The sequence below is a fragment of the Hetaerina americana genome, unplaced genomic scaffold, assembly GCF_022747635.1.
Source record: "Hetaerina americana unplaced genomic scaffold, ioHetAmer1.1.p SCAF_7, whole genome shotgun sequence".
Classification (NCBI taxonomy): domain Eukaryota; kingdom Metazoa; phylum Arthropoda; class Insecta; order Odonata; family Calopterygidae; genus Hetaerina; species Hetaerina americana.
Genome location: NW_027287316.1, coordinates 78,320,696 through 78,345,974, shown reverse-complemented (window position 1 = coordinate 78,345,974; position 25,279 = coordinate 78,320,696). Strand labels below are relative to the sequence as shown.

The 25,279-nt window shown below is 40.6% G+C and overlaps 6 non-coding genes across 6 annotated transcripts; 1 reads left to right on the top strand and 5 right to left on the bottom strand.

Annotated features, from left to right (window-relative positions):
- Nucleotides 1-3,168: 3,168 nt before the first annotated feature.
- On the bottom strand, nt 3,169-3,240 carry TRNAE-UUC (transfer RNA glutamic acid (anticodon UUC)). The gene has a single exon. It is a non-coding gene; the product is annotated as a tRNA-Glu (tRNA).
- A 1,222-nt stretch (nt 3,241-4,462) lies between these two features.
- On the bottom strand, nt 4,463-4,534 carry TRNAQ-CUG (transfer RNA glutamine (anticodon CUG)). Its single transcript has one exon. It is a non-coding gene; the product is annotated as a tRNA-Gln (tRNA).
- A 1,091-nt stretch (nt 4,535-5,625) lies between these two features.
- On the bottom strand, nt 5,626-5,697 carry TRNAQ-CUG (transfer RNA glutamine (anticodon CUG)). Its single transcript has one exon. It is a non-coding gene; the product is annotated as a tRNA-Gln (tRNA).
- A 3,269-nt stretch (nt 5,698-8,966) lies between these two features.
- Nucleotides 8,967-9,038, top strand: TRNAG-UCC (transfer RNA glycine (anticodon UCC)). The gene has a single exon. It is a non-coding gene; the product is annotated as a tRNA-Gly (tRNA).
- A 2,218-nt stretch (nt 9,039-11,256) lies between these two features.
- TRNAG-UCC (transfer RNA glycine (anticodon UCC)) lies at nt 11,257-11,328 on the bottom strand. The gene has a single exon. It is a non-coding gene; the product is annotated as a tRNA-Gly (tRNA).
- Nucleotides 11,329-14,540: 3,212 nt separating this feature from the next.
- On the bottom strand, nt 14,541-14,612 carry TRNAG-UCC (transfer RNA glycine (anticodon UCC)). The gene has a single exon. It is a non-coding gene; the product is annotated as a tRNA-Gly (tRNA).
- Nucleotides 14,613-25,279: the final 10,667 nt, after the last annotated feature.

Here is a 25,279-nt window from a genome sequence, read left to right as displayed (position 1 = left end):
TAAGATTAAAGAAATATTTTAAGATCAAGAAAAACACAAATTTGCCGTCTAAAATATATTTCCGTTTCTACCTGTTCACGGTCATTAATGTTTTCGAGTCTCGGGGATTACTTGACGCTTAATAAATAAAATATGATCGAAAAAAACCGCGTCGGCCGGTAGACGAACCCAAATCAACTACTTCAAAGCCAACTATGCTGACCATTACACCACCGACGATGTACTATGCATCGCATCGGAGACGTATTATGTGAAAAGAGCATTTTACTGGTAGAAGTTGAAAATTTTAGTTTTCACCATAACTTTTGCTATCTTGATTCATAGAAAAAAGAGGTTGCTTACTAGATGAACGGTATTTGAGAGGGAAACCCAGCTCCAGAGGCAATGAAAGGAATCAGTCGGACAAAGTGGACCGAAAAAAAAAATCTGACTGGAGGAGTGGTTTTGTTTTCTTGGCGGGGGGCGCAAATTCGTAAACATCCGATGAAAAAAACCGTTAACAATCAATCCATCCCATAGGGTAGGTACGCGTCAGAGAATATTAAAGCTGCAACTACAAATAACTATTACGTTAAATTCAACCAATAGGAGCTTCGCGGACAATATAATTTCATTACCTTTGGAATGCACCCTGTTGATAGCGCCTACAGAGTCCATAAAATATCTGGCGGCTGGGCAAGAAATGCTCTCAAAACACCGATTCAAACTACTCCACGAGTATGATCTTCAATTCAGCATAATTTCCATCTCCCTTCATTCCGTCCACACGCATATTACGTGTCTACCCCTTCCTCGCCTTCTCCCCTCCATCACATTCTTCAGAATTCCATCGCCAATCAAAATTATTTTCATCCACTGCCTACGAATTATTAGAGATTCAGAGTTCCTCCACCGAATTGGCGTCGTAAGCGTGCAAGTATGAAGACTCTCGCACTGCAAGCTTAATTTTTCATGCATCCAAATTAAAGTGTTGAATTTTGGATAAAACTTAAAATTTTAGAAAATATAATTGACGAACAGCTGACCAAATCCCTGTTTTAATTGAGGCGAGGTAAAGGAGTTATAACAACACAATCTGCATTGAACCTCATACTAGAAAATGAAACGAAACTTCTATTCAGGAGAAGGAAGCGTGTGGAAAATTAAAGGGGTGGTAAGAGGGTAGGTCAAATGATAAATTTTAAAACTGAAAAAAATTTTTTATCTCGTCATTTCTTGAATACTTAAGGCTATCACTCATACAATTTATATGTGTATTCTTCTTGACGTACAATAGAAGTACTTAAACGCTTCGAAAGTCCACGAATATCTCTGGATAAACCAGGTCTTCAACTTCCCCAAGAGCCTCTGCTGTCACAACATGGTGTGTGCCTGACCAAGTTAAGGGGAACCTTAAACGGAAATAACACAGTTTATGAACTATTGGCCCAGACTTCATCGCTCAAGTGAGATAGGAGAAATCACATTTATGAACTTTCATTCGTCGATGCATTTAAATATGTTTAACCCTCCTTAATACTGAATGAACAAATGAAAGATCGCTGTTTCTTCTTGCTCCATATGTTAAAGGTGGAATGGCCATGTTTACAATATTGTTGCAATGTAATTCTTGGTTCTGGTATCATGCTGCCAGTTGTAGGCCACTCGTCAAACTATGGCTATTACTGTGAGAAACGAAAATTGGTTTGGTACGTTGTTTCGTAAGTTTTTTCGAATTTTGTAAGGTTCGTACGTTGCGGTCCCATGGTGTAACGGTTAGCACTCTGTACTCTAAATCCAGCGATCCGAGTTCAAATCTCGGTGGGACCTCGCATCAATATTTTTGCCGACCCCGATGGCGACGGGGTAGGGCCTCCCATTGCAGGGACCGCGGGTTCGATTCCAAACTAGGTGCTTGTATCACTACGTAGTGGGTAGGTTCTTGTAATTGTCATTAATGTAAAATCTAAAGATTAGTTGGGAGACGGAAATCTAAAGTCACAATCTTGCCCCAATAAAGTTTTATTAAACAAATGTAATGCAATGTAAACAACAATTTCTTACGTTTACATTTATAACTGCACAATTCCGATTCCCTTCAAATATAGGAAGGATGGAAATGAATTGAATAAACGCTTTTACGTATTACGCATCATTTTGCAGCATCCTGCCATTTTTGGGAAGGTTTAATTATTATTATTAGTTACATTTGCTACAATTAGGCAAATGGCCCAGTGGTAACGGTCTAGTAATGCACACTTTTGATGCAAAAGATGGAATACACACCAGACTAATCTAGACCCGAATATTGTTCTTTATTTTTTCTACATCTTTGTTTAAACCTTATCCTTTATACTTGCAGAGTATTCTAAATGAGTCATAACCAACGACAGATAACATTTCTCTTTGACTTTTTCATCACATTTAACAAGTGCTTTTCTAATCAATCCTAATTTTTTGTTAGCTTGTCCACACATTCCCCGTATGTGTTTCACCCAGGAGAGACATGAGGAGTGAGAGTAACGCCTAGGTATTTAATCGAGTCTACACCGTCTACCGTTAACGTAGAGTGGGAATAAAAGGGGTCCATTGACACATCCCTGGGAAACACCGGAAGTAACTTCTACTGCATTTGAGCTAATTACATCTATCACTAGTCTTCGTAGCCGACATGGATCGTCGATTCCATTGTTTTCGTGATGCGGTCGGCGCGCAGTATCCTGTCGCGTCCACAGTTTGGAGATCACTGAGACCGGTTTTGCGGCAAAGCTTTGTGTTATCCCCGCATACTCTGAGTGATTTGACCCTTTATCAACCAATAAGGAGGGCCGCGGACTGTTTAATTGCATTAATTTTGGAACTCACCCTGTGTGTTAGCAGACGTTGGAACGAGTAATCCACTAGGAATACAAACTCTGTCTCATCTATTATTCTTCCCTATTTAATCGTCATTCTTAGAGGGGCTTTGCAGAATAGGGCTACGTAATAGATTTTTATTATTTTATCACTTTCTAATCTTGATTATCAGTCAAATTCGCATTTGCTTATTAGTATTTATAAAAAAATTGATACGAATATTTCAAGAGCAACCTGCATAATCAATCGCTAATATATGCATAAAAATAACAGCAAAAAGGACCTCATGGACATTCGCCGAAAATTAATTTTTCTAAAATCCCGGAAAAAACGTGCGTCGGCCGGGAATCGAACCCGGATCAACTACTTGAAAGGCAACTATGCTGACCATTACACCACCGACGCATGAATAATGACCACATATTCCCCGTATGTGTTTCACCCAGGAGAGATCGTGAATGAGGGTAACGCCTAGGTATTTAATCGAGTCTACACATGCCATTCCCGAAGTTCCCGATGCAGTAATCGTTCTGGTGGGATTTGCTTTTTTCCAAAAACTCATCACTACAAACTTTTTTAAGTTTAATTCTAATTCCCAAGTGTCGCACCAGCGTTGAATAGTATTAAGGTTTTCTAACGGAGCTGCTGTATCCTCAATATCACGGATGTCACGGTAAACCACTATATCATCGGCAAATAAAGGTATTGTCGCAGCGCTCCGAATCCGCGACAACAAGGGTTGAGGGTATTAATTAAATAACAAGAGCGGTCTTCGGTACGGGTATTTTTATGTGCGTAACAGAAGGTTTGACAGTATGGCGGTACACAGCTCATGAGACAATGCCGCGAGAGAGTAGGAAGTGAAGGGAAGACTTGGGTAGGTACTTACAGGAGGACAAGAGGATTGACCGGGCTGAAGGGTGACCAGAGGCGTCGTCGGCGTCGAGTCGTCGGAAGGAACCGGCCGGGGGATGGGATGTAGACCGGTAACTCGAGCGAGCTGGTCTGAAGGTATCGGTGAGGAAGGGACCGAACCCTTACGTAGAGAGGCTGGTCCGGGGAAGCGGGGATAGGGTTATGACTCATTTAGAATACTCTGCAAGTATAAAGGATAAGGTTTAAACAAAGATGTAGAAAAAATAAAGAACAATATTCGGGTCTAGATTAGCCTGGTGTGTATTCCATCTTTTGCATCAAAAGTGTGCATTACTAGACCGTTACCACTGGGCCATTTGCCTAATTGTAGCAAATGTAACTAACAATAATAATGAAACCTTCCCAGAAATGGCAGGATGCTGCAAAGTGATACAGAATACGTAAAAGCGTTTATCCAGATCATTTCCATCCTTCCTATATTTGAAGGGAATCGGAGTTGTGTAGTTATAAGTGTAAACGTAAGAAATTGTTGTTTACATTGCATTGTATTTGTTTAAAAAACTTTATTGGGGCAAGATTGAGACTTTAGATTTCCGTCTCCCAACTAATCTTTAGATTTTACATTAATGACAATTACAAGAACCTACCCACTACGTAGTGATACAAGCACCTAGTTGGGAATCGAACCCGCGGTCCCTACAATGGGAGGTCCTACCCCGCCGCCATCGGGGTCGGCAAAAATATAAACGTAAGGTCCCACCGAGATTTGAACTCGGATCGCTGGATTCAGAGTCCAGAGTGCTAACCGTTACACCATGGGACCGACGTAAGTCTCTAGATGATGAAATATGTATAGAATGGTCTCCTAGTACACACTTCCTTATTTTACTTTAAGTTATTCACAGAAGAAACTTTCATGTGAAACACGGCACCATTTTAAGTCCGAAGGGATGACTGTCGGTTTATGATATCCTACTGACGTAGTTAATTCTATCGCTGCTCCTTGTGCCATATCTTGAAGGTCTTTGTCCTTTTTCGGACCTTTTTAATTTTCTTTGCTCATATATTTATTTATTTATCTATGTATAATCTCATTCATTCTTTTATTTTATCCCAATAATATTATAAGCAACTTGAGTTTCGGCAAGAGAGTCTGTTCAATAAGTTACGCGATAAGGAATAAGGGTGGCAAATATTTTAGAGATGGAAGCCCCACAGAGCGGGATCGAGCATAATATTTCAAAATTCTGCCCATATTACTTTGCACTTCATAAATTATATCAGTGATCTAAGGCTAGTCTTTTATATTTTAAATCTTTATGCATGCCACTGTTTTCTCTCCAATTATGGTATTTACGATATTTTCAATGTTTGAACTGCTCATCTTTCAATTGAATACTCCATAAGAGTCCATACAAAATTAGTTTCAAACGTGAATATGGCGTACGACTCTCGTTAAGAATATTTTCTGTTGTCATTTGAATCAGATTTTTCCGATATGCAGAGTTAGCCATCACTACATTGGAAAACATTTTAATAATATATAAATATAAGGTATTAATGAGAAAGTTTTAATAATTTTAAGCTTTCTAAGTCTCCTTAGGTCCTTCAGGCATCGTGATATGGCCTTGTGAAGCTTTTGGATTTCCATCTCTTTGTGTCTTGTCAAAATTCTTTGCCCGTTCCTTATTTAGTTCAACAATATATATTTGAAACGAAATGGAATCTTGTGGTCTCTCTGTCATTCTTTGCCCAAAGCGCATTATCTTCCGCTGGTCGAATCATGTTCCAATGTACGAGGGTGAGTTATTTGAGAACCTTAAAAAATACGAAAAAAACTTGCGAAACAACGTACCAAACCAATTTTCGAGGTCCTACCCCGCCGCCATCGGGGTCGGCAAAAATATTGATGCGAGGTCCCACCGAGATTTGAACTCGGATCGCTGGATTCAGAGTCCAGAGTGCTAACCGTTACACCATGGGACCTCAATGTATGAGGATGAGTTAATTGAGAACCTTAAAAATACGAAAAAAACTTACGAAACAACGTACCAAACCAATTTTCGTTTCTCACAGTAATAGCCATAGTTTGACGAGTGGCCTACAACTTGCAGCATGATACCAGAACCAAGAATTACATTGCAACAATATTGTAAACATGGCCACTCCACCTTTAACATGTAGCAAGAAGAAACAGCGATTTGTCATTTGTTCATTCAGTATTAAGGAGGGTTAAACATATTTAAATTCATCGACGAATAAAAGTTCATAAATGTGATTTCCCCTATCTCACTTGAGCGATGAAGTCTGGGCCAATAGTTCATAAACTGTGCTATTTCCGTATAAGGTTCCCCTTAAATAGGTCAGGCACACACCATGTTGTGACAGCAGAGGCTCTTGGAGAAGTTGAAGACCTGGTTTATCCAGAGATATTCGTGAACTTTCGAAGCCTTTAAGTACTTCTATTGTACGTCAAGAAGAATACACATATAAATTGTATGAGTGATAGCCTTAAGTATTCAAGAAGTGACGAGATAAAATTTTTTTCATTTTTTAAATTATCTTTTGACCTACCCTCTTACCACCCCTTTAATTTTCTCTACGCCTCCTTCTCCTGAACAGAAGTTTCATTTCCTTTTCTAGTATGAGGTTCAATGCTGATTGTGCTGTAATAACTCCTTTACCTCGCCTCAATTAAAACAGGGATTTGGTCAGCTGTTCGTCAATTTTACTTTCTAAAAGTTTTGTCCAAAATTCAACACTTTAATTTGGATGCATGAAGAATTAAGCTTGCAGTGCGAGAGTCTTCATACTTGCACGCTTACGACGCCAATTCGGTGGAGGAACTGAATCTCTAATAATTCGTAGGCAGTGGATGAAAATCATTTTGATTTGCGATGGAATTCTGAAGAATCTGATGGAGGGGAGAAGGCGAGGAAGGGGTTGAAACGTAATATGCGTGTGGACGGAATGAAGGGAGATGGAAATTATGCGGAATTGAAGATCATACTCGTGTTGTAGTTGAATCGGTGTTTTGAGTGCATTTCTTGCCCATTCTCCAGATTTTTTTATGGACTCTGCAGGCGCTATCTACAGGGTGCGTTCCATAAGTCGCGCAATTAAATTTCCCGCGCTGCTCCTATTGGTTGGAGTGGAATCAAACTGCTTGGAGTAGGTGGGTAGGGGCGCTAAGCTTTGCCGCAAAACCGGTCTCAGTGCTCTCCAAGCTTTGAAAGCTGCAGGATGTCAGGAATATCTTTAGAAGACTAATCAAATGATTTTTGAGGATAACGAGGACTCTGCTCTGTCCCACTCACAAATTTCGAGGTGTTTAAGGCCTTAAAGGAGGGCCGGGAAGAGGTTCACGACGAATGACGCCGTTTACTAGCAAAACCGACAACAATGTGGCTCGTGTTCGACAATTGTTGGACTCTGACCGTCCATTGAGTATTAAGATGGTTGCCAATGAACTGAACTTTTCGTCTACTTTTTTATATTGTATTTTTGCTGAAGATTCAGCGATGAGGAAAGTGTGTGCCGAGCTCGTGCCCAAGGTGTTTGTTTGCCACAACGCTCAACGAGTCCGCGAGTTCCTGGCTAAATAACAATTGCCAACGCTGCCCAACCCCCCTATAGTCCTGATGTCGTCCCAGCAGACTTCTTTTTGTTCCTTCGGATTTAGTCAGCCCTGAAAGGAACCCGTTTTTCGTCCACAGAAGTGATCCAATCAGCCGTAACGAAGACCTTGCGAGAGGTCCCCGAAGATGCCTTCCAGGGCGCGTACCGGTCATGGCAGAGTCGCTGGAAAAAATGTGTAAATGAGGTCAAAGGACAGTACTTTGAAGAATTTCAAGTGTTTGTGGACATTTTATCAAAATATTACTTTTAGAAATTAATTGAATTAATTTTAAGACGAACCCTGTTTGATGGGGGTGTTCCTTGGCTCCGAGACTCAATCCTTAATGCGAAGGGATTGGCGTAGAATGGATGCTGATTGGTTGGTATGAGCGAAGAAAATAAAATGGATCAAACGGAATACAATCGAACAGGTGCTTCTATGCATAAGGTGTATGGCAGCAAAAAGAAAATAATATGGGCGCTGGAGGAAAACGAAGTCCTCCAGAGAATGGTATTGGAGGAGTTAGGACGGTTACATTTGTATTTTTCTCTGTTGGACAGGGCATGAGCAATTCTTCAGTGGACTTGGTGTGCTTCTATTTTAAAGAGTTTTGTGTTTAGAAAATAGGCAATATATTTAGGCTGTTATTATTTTTCGCTTAGCTATTTGACGAAGGTCATATTAAAAGTTAGTAGTAGTAGTAGTAGTAGTAGTTTTGAGGGGAGGCGACCGACAGCTAAGGTCATTTGCGCCATAGGGGATGGATAGGAAAGGATGAAGGGTGGAGAGAAACCCGGCGTCGGCATTAGCCTACTCTTTACGAAAGGCGCCAAGGGGTCCGCAGTTTAACGTCCCATCCGACGGACGGCGTACTCACTCAAAGTGCCCTCCACAAAGCACCTCAAGTAGGGATCGAGATACCTCTGAAAAATATTCAACACCGCCGGGATTTGAACCCGCGCCCTCATGGTGGGAAGCCAGTACGTTAGCCCCCGCACCATCTCGATCCCCATATTAAAAGTTATAAGATAAGGGATTGAATTGGCTTCCTAAAGCCAAGACACTCCCTGAATTAGATTTGTTTACCTTTCCGTGCCGTTTATACACGTCATTACTCTCGAGCTGCGTTTCCCTCCTCAAATGTTCAATCTATTTTATGCACCCATAACTCAAATTCAACTAATCGATAAGATGAAAAAAAATTTCAAAATCGAAATTTTTATATATGTCATTGTATAATAAAGCGCCGTTTTCACATGGTACATTGTCCCTAAGATAATACTTACATCGTATAATGTGATGAAACATAGGGTGAATATGTTAAAATATAATACTGCAAAAGATATCCTGATACCTGTCATTGCCTATAGAGCCGGGTTTCCCTCTAAAATACTCTTTCTCTAGTATGTAACCTCTTTTTTCTATTAATCAAGAGAAGAAAAGTTATGGTAAAAATAAAAACTTTCAACTTCTGCCATTAAAATGCTGTTTTAACTTAATGTGCCTCCGATGCGATATATAGTATACCGTATAGCATAGACGGTATTTAACGGAACGATGAATAACAGGGATAGTAAGGATTTTTGAAGAGGTAGAAAGTGCTATCAATAAATATCTCTCGCCGATATACATTCATGCGTCGGTGGTGTAATGGTCAGCATAGTTGCCTTCCAAGCAGTTGATCCGGGTTCGATTCCCGGCCGACGCACACTTTTTTCCGGAATTAAAAAAAATTAATTTTTGGGGAATGTCCACGAACTCCTCCTTGCTGTCATTTTTATGCATCCATTAGCGATTGATTATGCAGGTTGCTCTTGAAATATGATACCGTTCGTATCATTTTTTTTATAAATACTAATCAGCAATGCGAATTTGACAGATAATCAAGATTAGAAAGTGATAAAATTATAAAAATCTATTACTTAACCCTATTCTGCAAGGTCCCCCTGAACAAGACGAAAAAAATGGGGAAAAATAATAGATGAGACGAATATTGTACTGCTAGCAGGTTACTCGTTCCAAAGTCTGCTTACATACAGGGTGCGTTCCAAAAGTAATGCAATTGTTTCTTTAAAGTAATTTATTGAACAGAATTGCACAAACACTTAAAGTTCTTCAAAGTACTGTCCTTGGGCCTCTACACATTTTTACCATAGATTCTGCCGTGACCGGTACGCACACTGGAAGGCGTCTTCGGTGGCACGGTCGGTGCACATAGGTTTACGATAAAGAATTTCAATATTCTCCGCAGGAACAATATTAATTCAATTATGTGTTCGTAAATGAAAATAGCACCGTCTTAGAGGTTATCTAGATCCACTATTGCTGAGACACCACACACTAAATTTCCCAACGTCTAGATCTTTTTAACCATACATATTTATTCCTCCTTTTATGTCATTAAATGTGTCTCTACTTAAAACTTCCTTGCAAGGAAGGGATGGAAAGCCTTTTGCTGGTAAAAGTTCACGGTGGTAAAAACAAAAGTTATCCGGTTCTCAATTCGCGAAAATATCAAATTGACATTTTGCTAATATTACGATGCCACAGATGACATCGCGGCTGAAGTAGGTAACCCTGGAAACGGCGCTTTAGCCCAGAGGGGAGTTGAAGGATTAATCCCGCGTGAATCGTCATTTACTTATTTGAAAAACAACACGGTGGTAATTTATCCACAACGCATTCGTGATTCCTCCAGGCCATATTATTATAAAATTAAAAATAACATTTTTTTCTGACGGCGTACTCTCTCTCTCACTCTCTCTCTTGATTGCGGTATGAAATGGGAAAGAAAGAGTACATTACCAGCAGTCTAATTATAGATAGCTCGATCGCCACAAAAGCTATGATTCGACGATTTCTCGGATGAAATATGCGCGTTCATCGTAGGAGGACGAATCCGCCACGTAAAGTGATAGCCGGCAATTCCACCGAGCGAATGATTACAGCTCAGCAATGAATATCCGAAGCATATGTCGCTTGAGGTACCATCGAAGGTGTCAAAGTGTTGATCAGGCTAAGTAGAGAATGACCCCCCCCCACGCATGAGATGGATACTTATCCCGTCGATCGAAAAGAGGGGAGGGGTGTGGGGAGGTCTTCGACAGCCGCTCGCTCCACTCTTACTGTCACGGTGACGCTCCAAATGATCACGACCGATTTTCTTACGTTTTTGCTTGAGCGCGGTCAGGTCAGCGCGCCAGGTTTTTGACGTTTCCACATGTACTTGGTCAATAGTCAGGAGTTGCATTACATTTTAAGTGATCCCAGGTTAATGACGTTGATTTATTGTTAATTTTAATGCATTAATTATGAAAGAAGACACTTTGCTTTACCGCATGGAGTATTTTTTGTTACGACCTATTTCTCATAGTCCCCAGCTCGCCCAGGACTATACCCAGCTCGCATAGCCCCGTTGAGTGAGGAGACATATCGTGATTATTTTCCGATTTCGGAAAACCTTAACTTTTTAAGAGAGCTTCCTCGAGACATTAAGGCTCCGTCGCCAAAAGCGAGCATTATTACGACAGTACGGGTGATGAAAACGAAACGAAATATTTTCCAGTACCATAGCGAATAAGTTGTCAAAAAGTTCGAATTTCAATTCTTTGAATCAATGTCTCACATCTCAAAGTTATCAGTGCCTGACTTTTTAAAGAGGTTCAGCTGTGACAAAGTCACGAGTGTTACAATATTCGTTGCTATTGTACAAATTATGCTTCTGTAGTCATTCTGAATTCAGTTTTTTCCGAATTTTTTGATGAAATACCGTCGTCACATATTAGGTAAAAATGATACAGTACACACTTCCCCTATTAACTAATCATAAACCGACTAATGCCATCGTGTTCCTTTTATGTCTCAGACGCGTATATCTGCGAGCAAATCATAACAACTAAGAATTGAAATAACTATGTATAAAAATGTGCGTCGCCCGGGAATCGAACCCGGATCAACTGCTTGGAAGGCAACTATGCTGACCATTACACCACCGACGCTGCACGCCTTAATGCCATAGTCTATGCTCTCTGCATCATATCTTGAGAGAGGCGTGATTTTTTCGAGGAAGCAATTGCTTTCTGGGAAAGCCGATTTGTGTGGAGTCCATCACCTAATTAAGGCGACGTGCGCTGTCTCATCCATCCATTGAGGTAATTAGCTCCGCTAGATGTAGAAGCAGGGGCGAATATGTAACTGCAATAAATTACGTCCAACACACACCATAATTTCTTGTCAACATCATCAGCATTCCATTCCTAAGATTGGTTTGATGCGATCATTCATTTCATACTAATTCCCACACCCACCCCCCCAATAGCTTCCCTGTTTTCGTTCTTCTTAACTTCCCCTTTGTCCTTTTCCTATTCCCCCTATTGAACGCCTCTTCCAAACCGAAAAAAAGAACTACATACTGATTGTGTGCTATATTCCTGTCTATTAGTCTCGTAAATACTGCTATGGCATCACGCATGCCCTTCGCCTTCCTCAATTGAAACTGATTATAACCCTAACAAACATTTGCCCACTCCTCTATCCTTTGTTGATGACTTCTTTAATTTTGTGTCTAAATCACACTAATTATTCTGTAGCCCTCACATGTGGCAACGTAATTCTTCGTCGTATCTCTTTTTACTTTGATCGTTTTGGTCCAGACCTCTTCCGAGATAGATGAACTGTTACACATACTATAATTTATAAACTCTTATTTTAATAGTTATTCAGAGTTTCTCTTCCTATAGAACCGCATTACTTTCATCTCGCTGGCATTTATTCAAATCCCATTACTAGCGCACTTGAAGAAATAAGAAATGAAGAAGTACACTGAAGAACAGACGAATAACGGACCTTATGGACTACCATAGAGGAAAGAAGAACCAGATGGATTGGCCGCACCCTGAGGCACAATGGTTTCGTGAAGAATATAATAGAAGGAAAAATAGAGAGAAAACTCCCAAGAGGAAGGCCAAGTGATAAATGCATGAGACCAATAAAGAAGAAAGTACATTGCAAAAAATACCAGGAAGTAAGCCAATTGGAATCATATAGGATAGGATGTGGAGGGCTGCAGTCAACCAATCTTAGGATTGAACGACCAATAAATGATAATGACCCATTGCCTATATATTGCAAACCCTTGGCTGACTGATAAACTAAAGGTTGATCATGAGAAAACCTAATTTAATACATTTCCCACCGAAAATCATTTCTATCTCTAGTTCTAAAACAACAGTTTCCTCCACATATCCATAACCGATTATAAAGCACAGTTTGCGGATTAGCCTCCTTTCCCTCCAATCTATTCCTATTTTCTGCAATATACTCATTAGTTTTTCCCAATTCACTCTATCAAACGCTTTTTCGAAATCTACGAAACAGGCAAATACCTCTCGGTTGTGTTCTACATTCCTCTCGATTAATAATCTCATTACTGCAATGGCATCACGCGTACCTCTTCCCTTCCTAAACCCAAACTGATCATCCCCTAAGTAATCATTTGCCCTAATCTCTATCCTTTTATTTATGGTACTGAGAAAAACTTTAGCTGCGTGGGATATCAAACTAATTGTCCTATAGTCCTCACATGATGTAGCCTTTGCCTTTTTCGGAATAGGAACTAAAACTGATCTCATGAAGTCTTCCGGCCAGATTCCTTCCTCATAAATACTACGGATCAGCCCATATAGCCTCTTCTTCCCACATTTTCCTAAACATTTTGATAGTTCCACAGGATTGTTATCCACCCACCGGCATTATGTGATTTATTCTCTCTGAATACCCCTTCCATCTCATCGTCGAGTATGCCCGGACCTAAGCTATCTTCCTCTACGTCTTTTTCCTTTTCTATGTCTAACTTTGTTGGTCTAAGTTCATAACATAACGTTCTTCTATATATTCCTTCCATCTCTCTTCAATTTTCTTTTACTCCACCGATAATTTTCCTGAATAATCTTTTTGCTTGTCATCACTGCTTACTTCCTAACAGTCTATCCTTACTTACTAACAATCGATGCGCTTCATACATTCGTATCAAGCGCATCGATTTCATCAATCCACGGTGAATTTCCCATACTCTAAAAAGGAGAGTTCCATCTCGCTCTTTCGCTCTATTTGTTTCCCGCCCCAGATCATTATTCAAGAAGAATATAAGAATGTATTAATATTCACAAAAGGTTCAAAGTGCAAGGAAAAGGTTAATTTAATTTTTGAACTCTTGTATACAGGGTTCAATACACATTTTGTAAATGAATCATCTAATTCATCATATTAAAATGATTCGGGGATGGGATATTAAACTGATAGATAACTGATCTCTCAAAAATTCAGTGTATTTATTTTATTTGTGGAATTAGTAATGTATTTCCATCAGGAAAACTTTTTTTCCTTTTTTTTAATGATTGCTCCCAGTTGCTTGGATGGCAGCAATGTCCATAAAATATGAAATTTCAAATAAACACGAGGGCGTGGTTGAATAACGACTCTCTCGTAGTGATTTTCAAATATAAATTTAAAAATTATTACTTATTAAACTTTTGCACCTCGGTTTACGCAATAAATACTTGTATGTTCATTCCAGGATGGGCGCCAGACTATATTTTCGAATGTTATGACTGGAGCTGGGGTTTTTTCAATAAAGCTATTTTATTTTGGTCGGCATATGGAGCTTAAGAAAATTTGTACAAAACAAATTGCTACATCCAATCGGTTTCCCTCATCATGAAGTTCCTATTTCCTTATCTCGAAAGAAGTTTTGAACTGACTCTTCATAATTTAATTTAAAGTCACTAATTACTTGAAGTAATTGACATTTAGGCCTTTTGACATTAGCTATACTGACATTACGCACATCAGTAGTACATTACTGACTTTGCCTACATGTGTAGTAAGTTAGGTCAACTAACATCAGTTGTCATTTGCATTGGCTTATTTGACCTCTGTTGCTTTTATATGAATGCAAGAAATATCTATGTAAATTTTTTACGCTCTTTAATTTGAGTAAACCGAATTTCTGAATATTGATAGGTGCTTTTCTGTGACTCAAGAAATACCACACTTGGTCACTTGATCACTGACGAGGGATTAATCACCACGTCCAGTTTAATTTTTTCACCTTCCTTATAGAACGTTCTGGGAAACCCTTTACGGTCAAAAGAAAAATGTTTTCAAATAGTCAATCTAAAAACTCCAATAGAAGCCCAATGTTGCAAAAAAGTGCGTCGGCCGGGAATCGAACCCGGATCAACTGCTTGGAAGGCAACTATGCTGACCATTACACCACCGACGCCGTGGTGACCAAGTAACAAATTACATTAGAGTTTCATGTTTCCCACTAGTAGTGCGTATATTCCTGTTCAGTGAGGAGAAAAATCGCGATTATTTTCCAATTTCAGAAAATCGTAACTTTTCAAGAGAGGGTGCTCGGGTCATTGAGGCTCCGTCGCCAAAAGGGAGTGCTCTTCCGAAAGAATGAGTGACGAATGAATTCAAATGTTCACTGCTCACATTTCTAATGCACGGGGTTCCACACACTTCGTGAATGTTATCACGCACTCCCTTCACGGCGCCATATTCACTTTAGGGTTGACAGTTATTCATGGTTTGGACGATAAACATTTCTTCGATTAAAGTATTTTTGTATATAAAGTGATTTTTCAACATAGTAACTTAAGAAGAGAAAGAAACTTGTTATTTAAAAAAATTAAGAGTTAATATGGAAGAAAACTGACACGCAGTATATGGGGGTAATCATACGTAGGAGGGAATTATAATGCGTTGAAAGGGTCCAGTAGTTACCTTCTTGTCACAAGATTCAACGACAGATAAAACGTTCCATCGAAGGAAATAACTGATTTGTTTTGGATGCCCCGTAAATATGCTTCAAAATTCTCTCATCTACATGCATCTCCATAATACAAAAGCCGTTGCAGGGCGGAGATATCAGTTCGTACATGCACTCACACGAAAGAAGATACTAAAATTAAAAGATATTTCGAATTGGATCGCGTTCAGCCGAGAGGAGTCAGGTTTTCAAAGCCATGTGTTGATAAACTTAGTAGCATATCCAAAATATCAGGGGAGCTAGGATTGGAATCAATCAATGGAACAAAGGTTAAGTACAGATTCAATATCATGCATAAAGTGGAAGGAAGTCTTCAGTAGTAATATGGGAAATCATTATTAGCCCCATCGCATTAAGGCAGGAGCGACCATGTCAATAAAAATGGAGGGATTAAGCGTAGATCAGATTTAAAATTTAATTTTTCCCACGAACGAGAAGGAATCAGAATGATGTTGTCCGACCTGCATGGGAGAAAAGTGTTTTGCGTCAAATTAGTCTGGTGTGTAATCATTCCCTGCCACACACCCTAGTGGTGGCTTGACGGGTGCTATGCAATAATAATGATAATAATAGGGTGGAGAGAAACCCAGCGTCGGCATCAGTCTGCTGTCGGTTCGCGGCGGGGCCACTTTAAATCCACGCCCACGGAAGGAGGGCGGGGGCGAGAGGAGATGGGGTCGGTCGGAGGGGTCGAAAGGATGTGATGAAGGGGCCTCGACTCTCGACCCCTCCAACCCCCTCTTCCCAACCCCCCCTGGGCGCCTTGCATCCCGCTTTGCACTGGGGAGGAGGAGACGGCTCCATCTCCCGCCCTCTCCCCTCCTCCCGCCCCTCCCCAGAGCCGGTAAACATGGGGGATGAAACGGGGATGGGGTGGGGGAGAGGGTGTGGCGAGAGTGGTTTGGGGTGGGGGGGGTGGGCCGCGTCCGTGGGATTGGGGTGAGAGTATCACGTAAGCCCATCCCGAGGCGGGGGGGGGGGGGAATGCAGAGGGAGACCGAATGTCAACAAAAACAAATGTGACCTCGGGAATAAAAATGAATAATTAAGGATGCACGCCATTTGAGAAAAATTTGTTCGACCGTATTCGTCGAAATCTCTGTAATAATGATAATAATAATAATAATTATTATTATTTCGAGTTAAATACAAGAAGGCGAATCCATGAATTGTCTTTAAAAGCGTTGAAAAGTAGTTATATGGTGCTAAAAAGAAAACCGCCAATTAACAAAAATGTTCTTCCTCTAAAATGTAAGATGCGAAAACATATCCTCCTGAGGAACATGTTGACACGAAATACGAGGGCAGAAACATTGTGCGTTGAAGAAAAACAAATGAAGACGGAAGGAAGGAAGAAAGTTATCGCGATACAAATAGTAGTTTTGGAATGAATAACTGATCGTAGAACTTTTCCACTTTATCAAGTGCTTTGATCAGTTATTCACTATGTTCGACTTCCACCACTTCATGCCTGAAGATACTCAATTTGTAGTTTTGGAACTTCAAAAATCTACAATTGAATAAAGAAGTGTATTGATAAGAATGCGTAGTGGTGTACGAGTTGCGAAGCAATAACCGGATCGCTTGGCCACATTTTGAGGCGAATTGTATGTGTTATCACCATGGCAGAGGGTGGTATGGTATTATTATTATTTTCATATTATTATTAATATCGACTTATTTGGGCGATGTTGGGACTATTAGTCCCTTCTTCCACCTAACCCTACATTACAGACATTTGACGACAATCACATACAACCAAGCCCTAGATGGAGGGAAATCCACCTAGGTGGGAATCGAACCCACGAACTCTGGGTTGGTAGGCGAGGACGTTACCCCGCCGCCACCGAGGCCGGCAAGGCAGGGTTTGGTAGGGTAGGGAAGGACCAAGAGACCAATTAAAACAATTCAATCCAAGTAAATAGTATGATGCAGTGCGCTCGCACCACGCGGACTCGGTGGTGGACAGTCTGACCTAAAACACGCGCCAAGCGCCAATCGCCTGCGAGAGTTCGTTCATCCTAGATCGTATTTTTAGTGAACCTGTGTCGAGCGACTCGGTGCAACGAACGATTGAACAGTGGTATGCCATCAAATTTTGTGTCAGACTAAAGAAATTGGGTACGGAAATGTTGGGCATGATTTACCAAGTGTTCCAGAATGAAAGCATGTCAAAAAACTGCAATTTTTAAGTGGCACAAGCTCTTCAGAGATGGCCGAGAGAGTGTGGAGGACGAGCCCCATTCTAGATGGCTGTCGATGCCAAGAACGGACGACAACGTGCAACGTGTGCGTGAAGTGCAGAATTCAGATCGTCGGTTAAGTTAGCGTATTATTGCAAATATAATATTAACATTGATAAGATGGCAGTGCACACACCATTATCCCTGAAAATTTGGCGATGCGAAAGATCTGCGATACACTCATCCCCAAGGTCTTGACGGAGGACCAAAGTAACAGAGTCGAGTACCTGCTTGCGAAGTCATTCTGCTACGGTATCGCGACGATTCCCCAACTCCCTAAAAGTCCCCAATTGGCACCAGCATAGTATTTCTTATTCTGTATAAAAGTGAAATTCTCCCTCCAAGGACACCACCATGGCACCCTGAGTCAAGCTGTCAAAGAGGTTAGCACGTGTATCCTTAAGGACCTTCCGGAATAATCCGCTTGCCAGAGAACCTTCGACTCGTGGAAAAGCCGCCGGCATAAGTGTGTTGGCACTCAAGGGATGTAATTTGAAGAAATATGAGGCATTGTAGCAATATCTGAAATGAATCTAATTTTCCTAAATTTTTCCCGATAATTTATACGGAAAACATGTAAATTACCAAAGTCTGACACTGTCAGCTAAACGCTGAGATTTTGGCAAAGGCATTAGTCGCACTGACATTCACGGCAGTTGGGCACTGAGAGTGAGGTTTCTCGCTCTAAAGGACCGCAGTGCCTGCCAATCACTGAATGCCAAAATATCACCTTTACATTATTCTCAGCGAGCCAGTGACCGCTCACCGACCTTTGTGAAACTTGTCAAATTTTAACCCTGGCTACTTTGCAATTCAATGTAGCCAACATTGAAATAGTGGTCCGCTTGCGGTCGATATATCGTAGGGATCTAAATGATGATTGAAATGACAACATGCTTCACTGTGATGGCAGTAGATCAAGGTATTGTGAATTGCCCCGTAGCTTTCGGGAATAGGCGTCCAGCAGAATTCAACCTAGAGCCTCCTCTGGCCGAGAGTCGAGCACCAAAGCCACTGGACCTACCACACCCTCCTACGCCGGAGCCAGAGCGAAGTTAGCGTTACTTTTTCTACTCCCTCGGGACCAGACTCCACCGGAGGCATGGAGTGCATTTAGAAGTGTTAATAGATGGGCCCAGTGATCTTGATTATTAGGAGTGTTGTTTTTTTAATTATTATTATTTTCTATATATATATTTGATTTTAAATTGTAATTATTTCGTTTTGTTTCAGGGATTATTTTGTTTAATGGATGTTTTTTGTTTTTTTATTTTGTTCATATAAATATATACTTAAAATTATATAAATATACACGCACTTGTATATATAAGTATAAATATTATTATATATAATTATATATACTACCTTGATCAAAAATTTCCCGGAATTTATTCAGAAAATTAAAAATACAAGTTTATTCATCTAAATCTATATTGTCCCCTTCAAAGTAATCCCCATCGACTGCAACACACTTATGCCAGCGCTTGATCCAATCCTCGAAACATTTTTTATATTCGGTTTTCGGTATGTCCATCAGTGCTTCCTGCGATTTTTCCATTACTTCCTCTCGGCTGCTAAAACGCGTTCCCCGTAATGGTTTTTTAACTCGATTGAACAGAAAGAAGTCACAGGGAGCCAAATCAGGTGAATTCGGTGGCTGTTGGATGGTATTTGTTGCATTTTTCGTCAAAAAATTACGAATAATGATAGCACTGTGCGACGGTGCGTTATCATGGTGCAAAATCCACGAGTTTTCTGCCCACATTTCTGGTCTCTTTCGGCGAATTGCTTCACGCAAACGTCTCATAACGCCCAAATAATACTCTTTGTTTACTGTCTGGCCTTCTGGCAAAAATTCATGATGCACTACACCGTTGTAATCCATGAAAACCGTCAGCATTGCCTTCTTTTTTGACTGAAAACGACGTGGTTTTTTTGGTCTCGGCTCATTTGGTGAACGCCATTCACTTGCCTGATGTCTGGATTGCGTGTCGTACTCATAAACCCACGTCTCGTCTCCAGTAATGATCCTTTTGATGAATGTGGGATGGGATTCAGCCTCGCAAATCATGTCTTTTGCGACGTCAACACGGTCTCTTTTTTGCATGAAATTGAGGTCTTTTGGCACCAACTTTGCTGCTACACGACGGAAACCCAAATCATTAACCACAATGTCTTGGGCGGATCCATAGGCAATGTTCAAGTCCTCCGCTATTTCTCTGATGGTTAATTTGCGGTTATTGACCAACATTTCTTTTACTTTATCAATTTTTTCACCGACTTTCGATGTCGATGGTCTGCCACTGCGTTCATCATCTTCGATTGACTCACGACCACTTCTGAACCGCTCGTGCCACTGGTAAACGACCGTTTTTTTTAGAGAATCGTTGCCGAAACACTTTTCCAACATTTCCAACGTCCGTGCGCCACTAAATCCGTTTTTTACGCAAAATTTAATACAAGTTCGTTGTTGCAAATTTAAATCCATTTCTGAAATTGTAAAAAATCGCCAACACACACAGAGATAGATGTACTCTTGGCTACGTAACTTTTGCAAATGTCAAGTTATGACACTAAGATTTAAAGGGAATATCAACAACAGATGTACCAATTTAACAAAAAAAAACAGAACTCAAATCGGAACAATGGGAGCGCCACACGGTGGTTATTCCGGGAACTTTTTGATCAAGGTAGTATGTATATATATATATATATATATATATAATATAGAAACACAAAAAAAGAGAACACTCACACGTATTTTCTTGATATTTCGACGGAAACAATCCGTCTTCCTCTGAAGATATAGAAGTAATGCATTACTTCTATATCGAGGAAGACGGATTGTTTCCATCGAAATATCAAGAAAATACGTGTGAGTGTTCTCTTTTTTTTGTGTTTCTATATTATGTGTTACTGTGTATTGTACTATTCGGCACTTCCGTGTTACGTCTATGAAAGCATATATATATATATATATATATACATATATATATATATATATATATATATATATATATATATATATATATATACATATATATATATATATATATATATATATATATATATATATATATATATATATATATATATATATATATATATATATATATATATATATATATATATATATATATATATATATACACACACACACACGATGGTCATCCGGAAAGTAGTACCCGTTCGTGCCGCATGAAGTGCACACGACGCGAGTAGCCGCTGGACGAGGTCAGATAGCTTCAGTGGCTTGTCTGCCTTCTCTGAGCCAAGTTGCGTTGCCTGCAACATTGCCTGTGTTGTTTCTGTGATTGTTTACAATGTTTAAAAAAATTGAGAACGCCGCCAGTTGTGAAGTGAGGGCAGTGATTAAATTCCTCAATGCAAGAAACGTTCGCCCATGTGATATTCATCGCCAATTAAAGGAGGTGTATGGAGACAATGTAATGGACGAGTCGTCTGTTCGGCGGTGGTGTCGCAACTTCAACATGGGGAGGGGGAACACACACAACGATGAGCGTTAGGGGAGACCGTCTGTCATTACAGACCAACTGGTGAGCTCAGTTGACGAATTCGTGAGGAACGATCGGCGCGTCACAATTGATGACATCTGTGAGCATTTTCCCAATGTTTCTCGAACAATTGTTCATGAAATTGTTAAACACCATCTGCATTATGCAAAAATTTGTGCAAGATGGGTCCCTCGCGTATCTCAATGAGCTGGCGGCGAAGGACTATGCAGCAGGAATACAGAAACTTGTCACACGTTATGACAAATGCCTTAATTTGCTTGGAGATTATGTTGAGAAGTAGTTTAAAGTATCCTCTTTCAAATAAAATTTTTTATGTTTGTTAATATTTACTTTTGTGTCTTTATTTCACGAACGGGTACTACTTTCCGGATGACCCTCGTATATTTATATATTTTTTTTTTAGGTAATCTACCGGTCAAGGTAGGTTTTTCGATGGACACAACTACCAAACAAATATTTTATTACTCCTAACAAAACACAAAATCCATCATCCTACTCTATATCAGGTCCCTCTTCATCTCTGAGTACTTTCTTCCTCCCTTCATCCCGTCCAACATCCCTATCCTGTTCCTTCCCTTTCCTCTTTTGCCCAACATTCTAACCTCTATCACAGTCTTCAACATCCCACTGCCGGTCAATACCCCCTTCATCCACTTTTCCTGCCTCCATAGGATTGCTCCCAACAAACCCCTCTCTTCGCCCACCATACCAAGTACTTCCTCATTTGTTTTCTTCTCTGTCCATTTCACCTTCTCCATTCTTCTCCACACCCACATTTCAAAAGCCTCCAGTCTACGTCTATCCTCCTGCTTCAATGACCACGTTTCCGCGCCGTACATAGCTACGCTCCATATCAAAGTTTTTACGAGTCTTTTCTTAACATCCTTACTCAAAGTCCCCGTCATCAACTCCCTCCTCCTTGTGAAAGCCTCTTTGCCTAGCGCAATTCTTCTCTTTACGTCCCTACTACTTTGACCGTGTTGGTCCAAAACACTACCGAGATACGTAAACTGTTCTACCTGCTCTAGTTTTTGCCCTCCTATTTTAATGTTAAGCTTGGCCTTTTTCTTTCTAGAAAATCGCATAACCTTTGTTTTATTAATATTGATTCTCATCCCATACCTGTCGCACTGAATTTCCAATTCACTCAACAATGCTTGCAGCCCCTTGGCTGACTGACAAACTAAAGCTTGGTCATCAGCAAACCTAACTGATTTTACGAATCCCCCGCCCACTTTCATTCCTACCTCGAGTTCTTCCCATGCCTCTTTGATCATTTCCTCTGCATACAGGTTGAACAGCAATGGTGATAATGGGCAACCCTGCCTTACACGCCTTCCTAACACTGCCCATCCTGACTCCCCGTTTCCCACCCGCACCTGAGCAGTCTGAGACATGTACAGGTTGCGGATTAGCCTCCTTTCCCTCCAATCTATTCCTATTTTCTGCAATATACTCATTAGTTTTTCCCAATTCACTCTATCAAACGCTTTTTCGAAATCTACGAAACAGGCAAATACCTCCTGGTTGTGTTCTATATTCCTCTCGATTAATAATCTCATTACTGCAATGGCATCACGCGTACCTCTCCCCTTCCTAAACCCAAACTGATCATCCCCTAAGTAATCATTTGCCCTACTCTCTGTCCTTTTGTTTATGATCCTGAGAACAACTTTAGCTGCGTGGGATATCAAACTAATTGTCCTATAGTCCTCACATGATGTGGCCTTTACCTTTTTCGGAATCGGAACTAAAACTGCTCTCACAAAGTCTTCCGGCCAGATTCCCTCCACATAAATGCTACGGATCAGCCCATATAGCCTCTTCCTTTCACATTTTCCTAAGCATTTTAAAAGTTCCACGGGAATGTTATCTACCCCCACGGCCTTATTTAGTTTCATCTCCCTTAATGGCCTTTCTATCTCATTGTCTAGTATGCCTGGACCTAAGCTGTCTTCCTCTACGTCATTTTCTTTTTCAATGTCTAACTTTGTTGGTCTGAGTTCTTTACTATACAGTTCTTCTATATACTCCTTCCATCTCTCTTGGATCTTTCCTGCGTCAACTATTACCTTACCCGCCTTATCTGTAACTCTTAGCGTAGCTCTTCCTTTCTTACTTCCCGATAACGATTTAACTTTGCTGTACAGCGCACCGATTTCACCCTTCCTCTGCAGACTTTCCATATCCTCGCACTGCGTCTTCCACCATGCGTCTTTTGCCTTATTTGTTGCCCGCCTCAATTTATTGTTCAATTCTTTGTACTTCATTTTGCCTAATTCTGTATTTATATTCTTCCATTTTCGCCGCTCATCCATATTTGTAATCATCTCATCCGTGATCCATGGTTTCCTAGTCCTTTTAGCGTTAACGGTTCCAATAGTGTCTTTTGCGGCTTTAGACAACCCTTTTTTGATCATTTCCCATTTTTCTTCGATAGTACTTAGCTCTTTACCATCCTCCATGATTTTCTCTACCGCCTGTTTGTATTCCTTCCTTTTCAACCCATTTAATGCTTCTACATTCCATTTTCTAACTCGCCGCCCCTGCCTTATCTTTTTGAAACGTACGCTACATTTCATAACAACTAAATTGTGGTCTGAGTCCGCATCCGCTCCCGGGAAGCTGTGCGAATTTATCACACTGTTCCTAAACCTGTGTCTAACCAGGATATAATCTAGCTGATATCTTCCTGAGTCACCTGGCATTTTCCATGTATACCTGCGTCTTTTGTGGTGTCTAAACCAAGTGTTGGTGATGACTAACCCCTGTCTCCTGCAGAACTCAACTGCTTTCTCCCCGCGGTCATTCCTCGTGCCTAAACCGTAGTCGCCCACCTCATCACCATCTCTTCCTTCGCCTACCGTCGCATTCCAATCCCCCATCACTATCAAATGTTTCCCTGCAGGAACACACGCGATCATGTCCTCTAACTGATCGTATATCCTATCGACCTCTTCTTCCTTATGGTTGCTCGGTGGCATGTATACCTGAATAATAACTAAGTTCGTCGGTTCTGCTTTTATCTCCACTAGTAGTATTCTATCCGTTACCTGCTCTATGTTGACTACGCTTCTTCCTACCTCTTCATTTAATACTATGGCAACCCCTCGTTGGCTCTCGTCCCCACCGCTGTATATTATTCTACACTTATCACTCCAGTAATCCCCGCTATCTTTCCATCTCACCTCGCATAGACCTAAAATATCTATATTTCCCCTTTCCATCTCTCGCTTAACATTCTCCAATTTCCCTGTCCTCATCATTGTCCTAACATTCCACGTTCCTATTCTAACTAATTTGGTTTTCTTCTCCTGCGTCTTCTGTCCTGCTGCTGCTGGTTTTCCCTTGCAAGGGTTTCGTGGGATGACGACCGCGGAAGCCTTGCCTCCCCCGCTGCCGGGCACGACACACGGCCGATTGGGCCGAGCCCCGTGGTTGGCAGGACTCAAATTATCTCTATTGTCCATCATATTTTTCTAGGGAATGATAATTGAGGTGGTTTCCCGTTGCCTTCCTCATTATATATATATATATATATATATATATATATATATATATATACACATATATATACATATATATACATACATATATATATATATAATTATATATATATATGGAACGCTCTTCGGCGACGCACAAATTATATTATTCATTCATTTTTTAAATTATTTTTTACAATATTTTCCCTTTTTTTAATGACAAGTTGGGATTGTTTGGGAAGGTGGTTGGACGGTGGGTGTGTTTGGGTTGAAGTTAATTGGGTCAGTAAGTCAGGCAGGGTTGGGTGGTTTAAGGTGAGGGAGTTCAGATGAGCCAGGACCAGCTTTCTTCTTTTTTGAAGATGTTTTGCTTTTATTGCATTTTAATTTTTGCGGGAAGTGTACATTTGGTTTATTTAGTTTAGGGTGAAGGGTGGTAGATTTAAGAAGTTTAGTATCTTTTTTTTTGACAGGTATTATAGGGACTGATTTTTGGAGTTGTCGGGGATATTTGGTTTTCCCCATTGGGAGGGAGGAAGACCGCAGGGGAGGAAATTAGGGGATTTTTGCAATCAAGGAGTCGTCTCCCTTAAGCTATGTAAGGCTTTTAATATGCAGTCATTTACGGAATGAATATGGAGTTTTTTTTAAAGAATATTGGCATTTGGTATAAACCACGGGCACCCTTAAAAATGCCCTGCGCGCCAGATTTTTAATTGGTCGGTGCACTTTTCCTCGCTCGATAGGTCGAAGGCAAAGAGCGAAAGAGGCACGCTGCCCCAGTTCCAAAGGGGAAGCGAGGCAGCGAAAGGGGGGGAGAGAGGGCGGGCGTTGAAGTTCGAGGGGAA